The sequence below is a fragment of the Mesoplodon mirus genome (genome assembly GCF_964341445.2).
Source record: "Mesoplodon mirus genome assembly, chromosome: 7".
NCBI lineage: Eukaryota > Metazoa > Chordata > Mammalia > Artiodactyla > Ziphiidae > Mesoplodon > Mesoplodon mirus.
In genome coordinates, this window is record NC_138983.1 from 39,297,249 (window position 1) to 39,313,276 (window position 16,028).

Sequence of the window (16,028 nt, forward strand, 5' to 3'; positions counted from 1 at the left end):
TCTCCAAAATATACAAGCAGCTCAAGGAGCCCAATACCAAAAAAACAAATAACCCAATCCAAAAATGGGCAAAAGACCTAAATAGATATTTTTCCAAAGATACACAGATTGCCAACAAACACACGAAAGGATGCTCAACATCACTAATCATAGAGGAATGCAAATCAAAATTACAGTGAGGTATCACCTCACACCGGCTAGAATGGCCATCATCAAAAAGTCTACAAACAATAAATGCTGGAAAGGGTGTGGAGAAAAGGGAACCCTCTTGCACTGTTGGTGGGAATGTAAATTGATAGAGCCACTAAGGAGAAGAGTACGAAGGTTCCTTAAAAAACTAAAAATAGAACTACCATACGACCCAGCAATCCCACTACTGGGCATATACCCTGAGAAAACCATAATTCAAAAAGAGTCGTGTACCACAATGTTCACTGCAACTCTATTTACAATAGCCAGGGCATGGAACCAACCTAAATGTCCATGAATGAATGGATAAAGAAGATGTGGCACATATTTACAATCGACTATTACTCAGCCATACAAAGAAATGAAACGGAACTATTTGTAGTGAGGTGGATGGACCTAGAGTCTGTCATACAGAGTGAAGTATGTCATAAAGAGAAGTACATATATCGTATGCTAAGACATAGATATGGAATCTAAAAAAAAAAGGTTCTGAGGAACCTAGGGGCAGGACACGAATAAAGACGCAGACATAGAGAATGGACTTGAGGACACGTGGTTGGGGGAAGGGTAAGCTGGGACAGCTGCTAAGCAGCTGCATAGCACAGGGAGATCAGCTTCGTGCTCTGTGACCACCTAGAGAGGTGGATAGGGAGGGTGGGAGGGAGAATCTAGAGGGAGGGCATATGGGGATATAAGTATACATATAGCTGATTCACTCTGTTATACAGCAGAAACTAACACAACATTGTAAAGCAATTATACTCTAATAAAGGTGTTAAAAAAAAAAAAAACACATGTACTCCAATGTTCACTGCAGCACTATTTACAATAGCCAGGACATGGAAACAACCTAAATGTCCATCAACAGATGAATGGATAAAGAAGATGTGGTACATATACATTAAGGAATATTACTCAGCCATAAAAAGAAATGCAATTGAGTCATTTGTAGAGATGTGGATGGACCTAGAGTCTGTCATACAGAGTGAAGTAAGTCAGAAGGAGAAAAAAACAAATACTGTATATTAATGCATATATGTGGGATCTAGAAAAAATGGTACAGATGAAGCTATTTGCAGGGCAGGAATAGAAACGCAGAGGTAGAGAATGGATGTGTGGACACAGTGTGGGGGAAGGGAAGGGTGGGATGAACTGGGAGATTAGGTTTGATATAAATAAATTACCATGTGTAAAGTATATAGCTAGTGGGAACCTACTGTATAGCACAGAGAGCTCAGTTCGGTGCTTTGTGATGACTTAGATGGGTGAGATGGGGGCGGTCAGGCAGGTCCAAGAGGGAAGAGATATATGTATACATATAGCTGATTCACTTCATTGTACAGCAGAAACTGATACAACGTTGTAAAGCAATTATACTCCAGTAAAAAAAATAAAAATTAATAAAAATAAAAATTAGAAAAAAAAGAGTGACATGATTAACACACTGAATCCTAGCTGCTATGCTTCTATTGCTGTGATCTGGTTGTTTACATCAAATTAATGCATTCTTGGGACTCATAGAAATACATGAATACATTCCACAGTGTTCCAGAATCCTTCCAAAATCCTCTCCCAGAATATTCCTCTTTTACAGGGCTCCTTACATATAAGACCTGTACTATGGACACACCCAATGCAGAAGCCCATTTGTGGGAAGCACTGGGGCCCATTAGGAACCATAAGCTATTCCGGCACTTACTTCAGAAATGAGGGATATTAAACTTCAGCCTTAGAGGATATGAGGTCACCAAAACCACATTTCAAAGCCAGAGGCCGTCCTAAGTACTTTAAAGTGAGTTTTATTGTTTTGTTCCTAGGCCAGGTAAATTTACATTTGGCTTGGTTATAGAATTCTTTCAAAGGGTCCTGAACTTGAAAACGTCCAGGCCATTAGCTTCCTCTCTTTTGTATTTGATTTAAACACCCACAGAGGTCAGCCTCCTTGGGCTGATGGTTGAATTTTAAGTCCAGCAGTAGAAATGGGTTGGGCTGGCTGCTTTCCAATTTCTACCCCTTTCTCCCTTGTAATCAACTCAGCCTCTGTGTCAAAATCCTAGCTCCTCTAACCATATAAAAGCATAGAGGGATTGTTATTAAAAGATGAAGGAAAAGAAAGGATGTAGGAAAAAAGCAACAAATATCTCCTTTGCTTTTTACGTCTACATCAGCATGCTATGCCCAACACACAGTGAATGCTAATAAGCTGTTACAGTGAAGGCTCAATAAGCAAATGCTTTGGAAGCATTTGTACCTGATCAAATGAGATGATTACTGTAAAACAGAGGACTATTCTACGGATAAATAAATGTTAGTTTTCGAGCACTCTTCCTTCAGTCTTTTTATATAAAGTCAGCTATTTTCAAGGTATAACAGAAGCAGTGATAACTAGCTTAAAATCTGACTTTGGTCTTATGATGATAAATTGTACTTTGTGAGCCTGGCAACCTTCTGTCACACAACTTCTCAGATGCGTATCCATCCACGACTTGGCCTCTACCTACTCATGTGGTTTTTCTCCCTTACCCTCCACACCCCCTCCAAACACACTAGTGTGCTCTCTTTCTGAACTTTTCCATCTTGTAGCTCAGCTCTTCCTCTTGACAGGCAAAGCCTTCCTACCATGTGTGCCCACCTAAATTTTAAAGGCCAAGTTCAAATCTTCCTTCTCCCAAGAAGCCTCTGCCACACTTTCTCATTTTGATTTACTCTGTTGCTCCCCTCCTCAACCTCCTACAGTATATTGCTGAAACCTTGATTATATCACTTATGAGTAAGTTCCCTGAACTAAAAATAAATCTCTATGTGTTGGCCTCCATGTACCAAGCGCTTGAATCACATACACAGCACTTGAATCATATACACAGCACTTGAATCATAGCAGCTGCTTAAAGAATATTTATAGAAATAATACCAAAAGAAAACAATGAGAAAAAAGGTGAGATTCAACAGGGAGAGAAATTTGTTCCAACTTAGAATTCTACTGAAATTTTATTTGGGGTAAATGTGAGCACCTAGGCACCTATTTGTATTGGTCTGATGTAGCAGACTGGTATTCCGTGGGCTTGCTGATGGTACAAGATTTATTTCCTGTATTTAAGCATCCTTTTATGACAAACAGTGTTTGATATGGAAGGAGACAGCAGCCTCACAATATGAATAGCCTCAATTAGGCCTCAGTTAGACGTGTCGCATCTTTGTTATTGAGATCGGAGGGGAAGAAATGTCCTTTATGTGGCCACAGAGAGAGAGACAATCAGAAGTCATTCCAAAAGATAAGCTTGCTCAAGTAGAGCAAATATGATTGATATATCCACTTTGCTGAACAAGTGAGCAAGTTTAAGTTTAAATAAGCAGCACAACTTAATTAGGAGGAGAAAATTGTGCTTAGGTGGCATTAGGGGTGAGAGGGTCAGGATTTGGGATCTATAGATTGAAACCTGCTATACTTCTTCATACTTGAATTAACTCATTCAGTGAAAATATATTGAGTACCCATAAGTGCTAGTTATATGCTCTTTGACAAAACTTTCACTAGGAAAGGGGAAGTGCTTCAGAAAATAAATCTGTGGTGGAAACTGTCACTTGCCCACCACTATCTGTTCTCTTTCTTCACAGTAATGGAAAATCATGGCCACTCAGCTGGAAACCACATTCATTCCTTACCCCTCTTTATGGCTGGGTGTGGATAGTTCTGGTCAATGGAATGCAACTCCTAGGTCATCTCCAATGTAGAGGTCAAGCCATATGCCCTGGACTTCCTTCCTTTCCTTTTCTCGTGAGCTAAAACATGGATGTGCCTAGGACTCAGATTCAACCATAGAGGTCAAGGTAATACCCAAGGAAATGGTGAGGTCATAAGATGGAAAATTTCTAGTCCTTGATTGATCACATGGAACAGAGCCGCCCCATCTACGTGGACTGTCACCTCATACCTGTCACATTAAAGAGAAATAAACTGTCTTCATTATGCCACTGTACTTTGGATGTTTCTTCATTATGGCAGCTTAATTTTTATCCTAACTAATAAAATTCCTCATTATTCCCTAATATAAATTGCCCCAGAACTATTGGAAGGTGGCTGCATTTAGCCTTTTCTAGAGTCAGAATGGGGACCAGGCTATGATGATCATATTTTGTGGGAAATGTGTCACATACTATTTGCTCTTCTGTGGATCTTTGTCTACTTTTGCTCCATCCAAACTCATCTATCTGGCTGACGTCTGAAAAAAGACTGGCTGATTTCTTTCTCACCTGTTCTGATGGATACCAGTGAGTTGATGAATGGTCTGGAAGAAGCTTCTTAAAGCTTTTCACCTGCGACAGCATAAATACCCATTTTCCTCTGTGGAGTATTCTGTTAATTAACGTCAGTAGAGCAGAGAGTGTTCCAAAGCAGGACTATTACTAAGCCTCCTTTACTGAAACTGCATAAGCAACATTGCAGCTAATCACTCAGGAAGTAAAATCAGTAGGAAGTTGTCAAGAGGGTCAGCCTGTAATTAATCAATGAGGTCCCTGCCGATAACAATAGTACATTCTGGTACCTGTGTAACTGAATTTAATGGATGTACCATACTGGCAAGTTACTGGAAAAGGAAAACATTCCATCTTTGCCCTGGAACAGCATCTTATTGCAAAAAACAAATGAAAAATCTGTGCATCATGCCAAATAACATCAAAAGGAAGAATAACAGAGGCCATAGCTAGAAACACTGTTACTCTACAAATGGACTCAAGGTGAATGACAGAAAAGGGACATCACTGATGAAAACATGCATGTTCCCCAAGTCTCGAGCACAGATCTATTGGAAAAGATCCTTAGACCTTGTATGGTCATCCTTTTGATAGTAAAGCAAAGTAGGAGACCTAAAGTCTTGGATTTTTTTTTTTTTTTTTTTTTTTGCAGTACACGGGCCTCTCACCGTTGCGGCCTCTCCCGTTGTGGAGCACAGGCTCCGGATGCGCAGGCTCAGGGGCCATGGTTCACGGGCCCAGCCACTCCGTGGCATGTGGGATCTTCCCGGACCGGGGCATGAACCCGTGTCCCCTGCACAGGCGGACTCTCAACCACTGCGCCACCAGGGAAGCCCTTGGATGTTTTTAAGTGACTCAGAGATGTGGTGAGGGATTTTACAGCAGACTTTGAATAAATGGAGAATTGTTAGTTCATGTTGCTGGCCAACCTTGCTCCAAGTCCACTGCTGAGGAAAAATGAACAAATTTGTTCCTTGCTGAGATTCAGCATTACGCAAAGCTTGCAATCTCGTCTTCTCCGAGCCTCCCTAGGAATGAGAAGTTCTATGTTCTAGTACCATGATGTGGTCTGAGTCAACAGACTCACCATTCTAAGAACACGATGCAACATTCAGGATCAATATTTCATTTTGCTAAGTTAAATACGCTGTACTTTAGCATTTTTAATTATTAATAAAAGCTTAAGTAGTTAAAGTGGGGGGGGAATTTTAGTTTGTGTGACTGCAAGTATTTTGGCAACACATCAAAAGTCTCAAAAATATGCATTTCTTTGACCTTCATGTGTGTTTCTAGGAATTTTTTTCTAAAGGGGAAATAAAAACAGACCCATTTACAAAGATGTTGACCAAAGCACCTTTTTTAAAAAAATTTTTTTAGTTTATATTGGAGTATAGCCAATTAACAATGTTGTGACAGTTTCAGGTGCACAGCAAAGGGACTCAGCCATACATATGCATGTATCCATTCTCCCCCAAACTCCCCTCTCATCCAGGCTGCCACATAACATTGAGCAGAGTTCCGTGTGCTATACAGTAGGTACTTGTTGGTTATCCATTTTAAATATAGCATTGTGTACATGTCAATCCCAAACTCCCTGACTATCCCTCCCCCCATCCTTCCCCGCCCCTTACCCAAAAGTTCGTTCTCTAAGTCTGTGAGTCTGTTTCTGTTCTGTAAATTGGTTCATTTGTATCATTTTCTTCTTAGATTCCTCATATAAGGGATATCATACATACTGAGTCAAGTAAGTCAGACAGACAAAGCACCTTTTTAATAATAGTAAAAAATTTAAAACAGCCCCACCCTGGATATTGGAGACAAAAGAAAAGGGGGTACATGGGATCTGCTGAAATGAAATAACACTAATAACCAAGTCAGTATACTTAAATATTCCACTTTCTACAGATCAAGGTTCTTTTCTTGAGGATCATGAATATAATTTAATGAATTCTTTTGAATTTAAGAGGATTATAAAAGTGGGCCCACTTCAGCATCAAGTTAAAAATCCTTAGAAAATATCACATTGATATTTTCCTATGTCTAGAAGAAAGTGAAGTAAAGAGAAGAACATCAGCTGTAAAGATTCTCATCACTACCACTGCAGGTAAATGTATACTAACCGGAAATCAGTTGTGTAGCTTTGTACATTTCGTTTCTGCCATGCCTCTCACATTTGAAATTATTCCAAGACAAGGAAAACCTCTTTCCCTTAATTACCTGGAACCAATGTTCTAAAAGACTCTCCAGTTAGTATCATTCAGAAACATGCTTTTCACAAAAGCAATTTAGGAAAAGAGGTTGCTGAAATGTAGCCCATTTCTTAAAAGCATGGTATTTCAGTGAATCAGAGTATGTTCTCAAAAGAAAACATATAAAAATATTGTCATTATTCAGACTCATTATTTGCAATTAACAGAAACTCTTTTTAATCCACAATTAGTGGAGTTTAATAATCCCTGATTCTGGGGACTTGGTTAAATTCCAATATTTTAAAGTTACTGACAAAAAAAACTAGAAAGTAACAAGACAACTGTTACTGCCCAATATTATTTCTTTCTTTTAATAGTATTCTTAATATTTAATATTATTATTTAATATCATTATTATTAATAATTAATATTTAATATTATTATTTCTTTCTTTTAATTTTTGTTTCAAAATAATTTCAAATTTACAGAAAAGCTGCAAGTAGAGTATAAAGAACTCTCATACATCCTTCATTCATAGATCCCACTCAAATTTGATTAGTGGTCCTAATAATTTCCTTTACAGTCAAAGGATCCAATCCAGGATCACATGTGGCACTTAATGGTCATGAGTCTTTAGTCTTTTTCAATCAGGAAGACATTCTTCAGTCCCTCTTGACCTCCAAGACCTTATCATTTTTGATGATGCAGGCTGGGCTCAGGTGTGATTATTGATACTGAAGTGTCCCTACTGAACAGAGCTAAGAACTATCTGTATATAAACACACACACACGTGTCCTTACATCTATATTTATTTCTACAGATACCTATATATCTTGAAAACATACCAATGCCTCTAATTCCAATCGGATACCACAGAGTCAGTCTAGCCTTCCTCTTCTCCTATTTGCAACATCATTCTCCTCTGACAGTAAGAAAACTGGCTTCCATTATCCACTTATTTATTTGCTCAATACCCAATATGTCACTAGTCTCATCTACTGACATGACCCAGCCATTGATCTTCTCAGCACCTTCCTCTCTCCAGCTTTGACCTCAGTGGGCCTAACTCCAACTAGCCATCCCCCTTCACTTGGGCTTTTCTCCCTTTCTTCTGAAATAGAAAGGAGGGGGAAAGAAGAAGAAAGGAAGGGAGGGAGGGAAGGAGGGAGGGAGGGAGGGAAGAAGAAAAAAATTGGGGGTAGCAATAGGTATGGTACATTTCAGGGACCAAAAATTAAAAAAAATAAAAAAAGAGTAAGAGCATGGGCTCTGGAATCAAACTTGGGTTGGAATCTTGAATCTGCTACTGAGTAGCTGTGAAAATTTGGGGAATTTACTTTACCAATTTGTGCCTGGGTTCCCCATCTTTAAAACAGAAATCATGTGCCTATCTTATAGGACTAATGTGTTCACATATGTAAAGCATTTGGAACTTTGTAAGAATAATTGAATGCTAGCTATTTTATTACCTATCTCTAGAAGTGCATAATTTCTCTCTTCAAGGTAATACTATAAGATATGTAACTGTGAGACAATCATTTTAATGCATTCAGCCAAGCTTTCTACCTTAAGATGTTCCTGGCAAGTGTGCTGATGATGGAAACTATAGAAAAACAGTGCAAAATTAAATTTATAGTCACCAGAATTAGAAACAATGAAAATGAAACTCATTATAATATCCAGCCCTAACTCCTTCCTATTCTTCCATCCCTCAGGTCTATAGAATGTCTACATCATAAGAACAGAGACTGGGTTATCTTGATTATCACATTTTAAGAACAGAGACTGCGTTATCTTGATTATCAAAGACTTGCAAATATTAATTACTGTCCCAATAACTTCATTGTCAATAACTGTTGTTATCATTTCCATAATTTTTCTTCCCACAGGATGTTAAATTAGGTATTTTTTCAGCAGTTAGCATTTCTAAAATGAAGGTCTCTACATGAATACAAAAGGGTATCATTTTAAATTATAAATCTCTAGCTCAAATAATCTAAGTAATTCCACAGGCTATTCAAAACACAGCTCAAGGCAAAATACTGCCCTCCAGCTGAGATAATGACTTAATTTTCCAATCAGGTTTTTTTTTTTTGGCTTTTTTCCAATCTACTGAAAACGTTCCCCTGCATGTTTAGAAAATGAAGTGGAAATATTCTAATTTATAAATAGTTACCACACACATCTCTGTGAGGATCACAAACTATCAAAGAATTAAAGTATATGCATTCTCACTCTTTTGTAACACTTTCCTTTTTACTATCATGCTCATCGTATCAGTAGCCTGCCTAAGACTGGTTTCCACCTCTATTTCATATTCCTGGGCATAACGATCTCACAAGTCTCATGGCACTAATATGGCCACAAAGTGAAACATTAACTCAGCCTATGCTCTCACCTTTGACTCTACAAATGGGTTCAGGAACTGCTATTTACTGAATGTTTGTGTACCCCCAAATCCATATGTTGAAACCTAATCCTCAGTGTGATGGTGTTTAGAGGTGGGCCCTTTGGTAGGTGATTAGGTCATGAGTGCAGAGATGTCATGAATGGGATTAGTGACCTACTAAGAAGAGACAGGAGAGGGATCCCTTGCCCTTCCCACCACGTGAGATTACAGTGAGAAGACAACTGTCTAAAAGGAAGAGGGCCCTCACAAGACACTGAATCTGTGGGCACCATGATCTTGGACTTTCCATATTTATTTTCTCCAAACTTTGAGAAATAAATATCTGTTGCTTATAAGTCACCCAGTCTATGTTATTTTGTTATAGCAGCCAGAACAGACTAAGACAAGCACATATGAGCAACAAGGCAAAAAAGCTCCCCCAAATGTATTGCTTAGCCTTCAGGAACAGGCTTAGCTAAATGTCAAGCAGCAAAAAAGGCTTTGTGCACCATAAAAACCACTTCAATAAACTCCGTGAATCACAGTTAAATCAATTTTTTTAATGACTGAAAATACAAAGACTGGGTCTTTGCAGAATCCAGGGCCCACAGCTTTGATCACCAACGTCCTTGTGAAAGTGAAGTCTCTGCCCTGGGAGGGAGGTGAGGAAGCTGTGGGCAAGTGTCAGCTGAGCAAAGGGCACACCTACTCCCAACCATCCATCATATATAACAAGCACGACAATAAGAGCCATCGTTTACAGAGAGTCAAAACTAGCCAAGCCATATAATGTCCTTTAATAGTCTCAGAAATACAGAGAGGCAGCTATATTTTATCACAATTTTTTTAGACAAGGAAAGGGAGAATTAAAGAGTTTCTGAAACTTGCCTGAGGTCACCCAGATAGCAAGGGGCAGAGCTGGAAATTAAACCCTTTTCTATCTAAGGGTGATCCTTGCCTTGCCACAAGCATTTGCACTTTGCTTAGTACCCATAAGAATTTTGTCTAACCTTGATGACTCAATTAAAATGCTTCATCTACTGTCTCTCTGGTTTTCAGTATGCTGTTTGAAATCATTTTCTGTAGGCAAGTAGAGTCAGACAACCTCAATTCTAAAATTCCTTTCAATTAAAAGTGAAAGAAGGAAGGAAGAATGGAAGGGAGGGAGGGAGGAAGGAAGACCCTTCAGTTGCTGAGGTGCCTGGGAGCTGCATAAAATTAAAATTTTAGGGCTTCCCTGGTGGCGCAGTGGTTGAGAGTCCGCCTGCCGATGCAGGGGACACGGGTTCGTGCCCCGGTCCGGAAGATCCCACATGCCGTGGAGCGGCTGGGCCCGTGAGCCATGGCCGCTGAGCCTGTGCATCTGGAGCCTGTGCTCCACAACGGGAGAGGCCACAACAGTGAGAGGCCCACATACCGCAAAAAAAAAAAAAAAGAAAAAGAAAAAAAATTTAGACAAAAATAAGCAGAACATCAACTTCAGATATAGCTGATAAAAATGACAACGGAGTTGTGGCCTGTGGCCAAAGGGTACAGGAGGTCTTCTTGGAGTTTTAGAGACACGACTGGGAAAGTTGTGTAACTTTCCAGACCAAGGGTCATCAACAGAACTGTTGGCAAAAAGAGGCGCAGAGAAGGAAGAAAGACTCAGAATAGGAGGCAAGAAGGCCCAAAAGACGTACCATTTACACTTTGCAGTCTCAAAGGTCCTAAAGGCAGACTATATGTCAGATGAACTTTATCCTAGGGTGGTCACAACCTTTATCCTAGGTTGGTTGAGTTTTTCTTTTTTTTTTTTTAATTTATGTATTTATATTTGGCTGCATTGGGTCTTCGTTGCTGCACGGGCTTTCTCTAGTTTTGGTGAGCGGGGGCTACTCTTCGTTTTGGTGCGCAGGCTTCTCATTGCAGTGGCTTCTCTTGTTGCCGAGCATGGGCTCCAGACACGCAGGCTTCAGTAGCTGTGGCTCGCGGGCTCAGTAGTTGTGGCACACGGGCTTAGTTGCTCCACGGCATGTGGGATCTTCCTAGACCAGGGCTCCAACCCACGTCCCCTGCATTGGCAGGCAGATTCCCAACCACTGCGTCACCAGGGAAGTCCCTGGTTGAGCTTTATTAATACTTTAGTTTGAGAGGTTACAGACTTCCATCCATTTTCCTCTAAGTCTGGTTTCCACAGACCAGCCCACAGCAAAGCTTTCCAGCAAATCCCTGCTTTACCCAACAGAAAAGAGGGAAATACAAAGGAAGGGGAAGGCTATCTTGCAAAGCTTCCTACACTTTTCCCCTGTTTTTCTTCATTAATAGAGAAAAGAGTTTCTCTATTCAAGGGGAATATTCCAAGGCACCCTCCCTAATGGGAAAGTTCTATGTAATGCTAATTAGATTCACTAAATGCAAAGATATTTTCTTTTAGACAAGGGAGCCTGAATTAAATTTGATTTAACATGATTGTAGGAGATGGGTGGTTTTAAAAAAATTACTCTGCAAAGTGCTAATGTGATTTCACTGTAATAACAGTCTAATAAAGGAAACCAATATTTACAGGGAAGTATATTAAGTGTAACAAAATTGCTAAAGAGTATTTAATAGGTGCCTTATCATGCTCAATATATTTCATCTCCACTGCTTTCCACAGTACCTACTGTGGCTAAGTTTTGCACCTAGGTTTTGATTCTATGCTCAGAAGAGGTCCATTCCCATGTTAAAATTAGAGAAATGCATTTTCCAACTATTGAACAGCTCTTTTACCTTCACAACAGAAGATCTGAAGATGAGCTGGAGTTTATATGATTCACCCCTTTAAGACAAAGTGAAATTAGGTTATCTTGAACTGGAGTTAATATGATTCACTCCTTTAAGACAAAGTGAATTAGGTTATCTTGAAAGGTGTCATGCCATTCTGTGTGCCATCACATTATTTCACACTTACTAAGCTAAGTATAGTGCTTGAAGAACGTTTCCAGCCAACAGATTTCATCTGAAATCTAGCTCTGGGCAAATGACTGAATGTCACTGAGCCTCAGTTTCCTTATTTATAAAATAACAGATGTAATAAATGCTTATCTCTTAGGGATGTTGTGTAAAAGGTTGCTAGATTTAGCAAATTAAAATACAGGCCGCTCAGTTAAATTTGAATATCAGATAAACAAAAAATAACATTTAGGATCATTCTTTAGTGTATTACAGGACTTAATATTTGCATCCTATATTTTATCTGGCAACCCTACTTGTGTATATTAAGTTAAATAAGCCATGTAGAGGTACATACTGTGTGTATGTGTGTGTGTGTGTGTACCCATATACATACATATACACCAGTACAATCATATTTTCTGAGGGAGGTGCAATGGCAAAAGAGAAGTCTGCGGAATCATCGACACTGGAAGACTTTATAAGCTAGCCGGTAAGATGAGGTGCCCATTCCTGGGACAATCATAAAATGACAATTCAGCCAAGGCCAAAATCATAAATGCAACGTATGGGTGAGGATGGAGAAAAAATCAGATGGTCTGAATTCAGGACAAAAAAAAATCATAAAGAATATATCTTGAATTGGGTTCTAAAGAAATTGTTATGAAAAAAAATAAGACTGAAGAAGAGGGTGTTCAACACGAGGGGTCATCCCAGTACAAGCAAGTTCCCCCTAAGAGGCATGAGCCTGTTGTCCTCAAGGGTCACCAAGAATAGGCCACCTAAGAGATGGGACTATTTGACGGGACAGGGCAAAGAATTTCGCCTAGAGAGGGTGAGGGCAGATTACACAAGGTTTCGGATGCTGGTGTAAGAAGCTGATTTGTTAGCTCCATAACAACTATAATTCCCTTTCCTACAAGAGGACAGCAAACCTCTGTGTCCCTGCTAGGATCTGGGGGATGCTGGATTGTGACTTGCATTTGGGCTGAAACAAATATAGGGAAAGTAGAGCCAAGAGCCAGTTCCTTTGCAGAATTGAAATGGAAAACCAAACCAAGAGCTATCCAGTGAGGGCTGTGACATCATGGAATGATTCAGAGAGGCCAAACTCAAGCACGTGGAAACAAGTTAGAAACTAGGAACCTCAAAGCAAACATGGGAAGATGGAATCGAATGAAAAAGGCAATGGTTGGAAAAGTTCCCTGAGCTACTAAACTGTACCTGTGGGGTTTTTATGGGTTCTCAAAGCTTAGCAGGAGAGGGCAAGACTGCCAAGGGATCCAAACAGGCTCTGATGAGGTAGCCAGGGCAGGAATTCAGCTATAAAGCACCAAGAGAAGCCCAGAACAAGATGCCAAAAGGAAGAATGACCAGAAGACACTCAATCCAAAGGCATAAAAAGCAAGACAATGGATGGTGCATCAAGAGGAGGTAGGAGGGGAAGCAGATTCAACAGATATTTAGTTAATATCCAATATGTGCAAGATGACATTCTAGGCTTTGCAAAGAAGAGAAGGATAAGTAAAACATCAATGCCTTCCAAATGCTCCTGATCAAGGGGGAAAAGATTGAGATTAAGATAGAGAACAGTAAATAGCCAGATTCTGATAAGGTCAAGAGAGGGCATGAGCTATGTACCATGGATGTGCCCAAGACAGGAAACTGTCTTACCAAATTGGGGGTGAGGAGGGAATTGGAGAAATGTTTTTTGAGTTGAATCTTAAAGAATGAGTAGGATTTTAACAGGTGCAGCTAGTGTTGGGGAAAGAGCATTTCCAACAAAGGTGACATCAAACAATCATGGTAGCATCACCAGATGAAATGGAACTATAGGTCCAGGACATATTGAGGCATCTAAGTAAGGTTGCTCTGGAATTGGGTGGAAAAACAAAACTACAGTTAGGATGAAAATGAAAACCACAACAGCAGATATGAGTCATTATCCTTCCTGACCTAATCTTCTACTTAACAGAAATAAAAAGCTTATATTTAATTTTTTTCCATGTTAACTTAACAAAAACAAGATTACGATGGAGGCTGCTTTACATGCCTTAAGCAATTCAAACAACTATTGGGCACATAATATACCCTGAATAACTAGGCTTATGTAATATTCTAGTCTATGCCAAATTATTTATTTACTTTAACTACTGGAGTTTTTTTAAAGCATATTAATTATATTGAAATATTCAGAGATTACATAATTACTGCTTTTTATAAACTTTTAATAATTTTCAAAGAAGGCATCTCATTTTCTTTGCCATCTGGGTACAAAGATGTTTCATAAGGTAATGGAGTGTGGCTAGTCCCCTAACTTCCAAAATCTTTCCATAACAGGTACTGACTATGGGGCAGCTTTTCTGATGCCATTGCCAAGGTAGTGAGACTTCTGTAGCTATGAGAAGGAGTAATGGTATTATTTCTTCTCGAAAATGGAACAGAGGTCTTTACTTAATATGCCAAGCAGCATTTGATTGGGGTCCTGCAATGCTGCAGCTCTTCTAGTGAGAGATTCCACATACTAAAGCACTCTGTCCCCAAATTTAATTATCTTAGGGCATGACCACACGATATGATAGAATGTACCCTTTTTATCCACAGCCTCTAGCAATCTGCTGAGATGGAAAGGTGGCCTATTATTAAATATATCTCCAGAAAAAAAAGAGAGATTCTATAAATTCAATCAGTAGTGCATTCCAGTAGCTTACAACCTTCAGATGCATCAGGGTTTCCCTTGAGCACTGCTTAGAGTCCTCTGGTCATAATTTAAACCAATTTCTTTTCATTCTATCCTCCAGTCACCATCCATCTCTCATATTTCCCTCATCCTGCAGCCTTGTCTTCTATTTTATTCTCTCCTTTCAACCTTTCCCTAAAAAGTTCTGCTTCCTAATTCTGAGTCATTTTCACTGATCCATTCCTGACCTTTTCCAAATATTTCATTTGTCATAGGGTCCTGACATAGCAATTTAATAAGAACAGACTACTGATCTTTATGTTACAAATTTTACTCCCAGATTAGTCTGGATTTTAGCTTACAACACAGTTAATGGGGCTATAGATACTCATCTGGTTTTGAATAAAGAACTGTCTTAGTAGAACCACTGGCTCAGAAATGCCCTTATAAGGTAATACCATCCAGTCACCAAGATAACCGACTATTTTTATTTTCATCAGTTTTTCATTCCTTTCAACTCCTCTGTCAAAGCCACATACTTAATTATTTTTCCAGCATTGGTTTTTTATGACATATTAGACGATTATGGTGAAAAATGTTACTTTGCCATGTGCTTTTCTTCGAAAGAACATAAAGCTTCTCTCATAAGTGATCTAATGTGTCCTTAAAACACTCACCTCTGAGAGATGGAAGGTTTTATTACTCCTTATTTTATAAACAGGCAAAGTGAGGCCTCAGAAGAGGACATGATTAAGGTCTGACAGACAGGTAAAACAGGGGTGAGAATTGGGGTGGACATCCCCGGCTCTCTGCTGCCTAATGCAGCTGTAAGATTGCACTGGGTAATAACTCTCTCAAATTTGCAGTCCATTATCAAAATAGGAAAAATTTCCAACCCCGTGTAACGGTGCTGCAGGGAACAACATCACCTGGTGGAAAGCCCATGTGGTATGCGGTCTGAAGTCTTCTTAAAGGTGTGACTTCCAGTAGGTCACTCATGCAATCTGGGTTTTTGCTTTGTAAAGTGGTCTTGATAACAGGGTAAATGTTATCAAGGGTAAATCAGAGAGTACACAACAGGACTTCCAAACTAGCTACAGAAGTTTTCACTGCAAATGAGCAAACCATCCTCAAATCCTCTAATCTTCAATGCATTGTATAATTATTTAAAATGACTTAGCACAAGCACAATCTGTTAATAAAGAGAACCAAGTAACCCTGTGAACACTACTAGTCAGTGTTGGTAAAATAATCCTGCAAACACTAATAGTGAGTGCTGGTCAAATTACTATTTTTTTCTTTTTTTCTTATCCTTAATATTTAATATTCAAATAGTACTCTTCTTGCAACTATTTCAGTATCACTTTGAGTCCATAATTGTTTAGCCTGCACATAATTTTTAAACATGAAGCT

The 16,028-nt window shown here is 39.2% G+C and overlaps 1 protein-coding gene across 2 annotated transcripts in view; it reads right to left on the reverse strand.

Moving 5' to 3' along the window:
• The window catches only part of FAT3 (FAT atypical cadherin 3), a gene marked incomplete at its 3' end in the record, with an annotated part of 712,901 nt that overhangs the window by 320,459 nt on the left and 376,414 nt on the right, over positions 1 to 16,028 (reverse strand). The window lies entirely within an intron of this gene.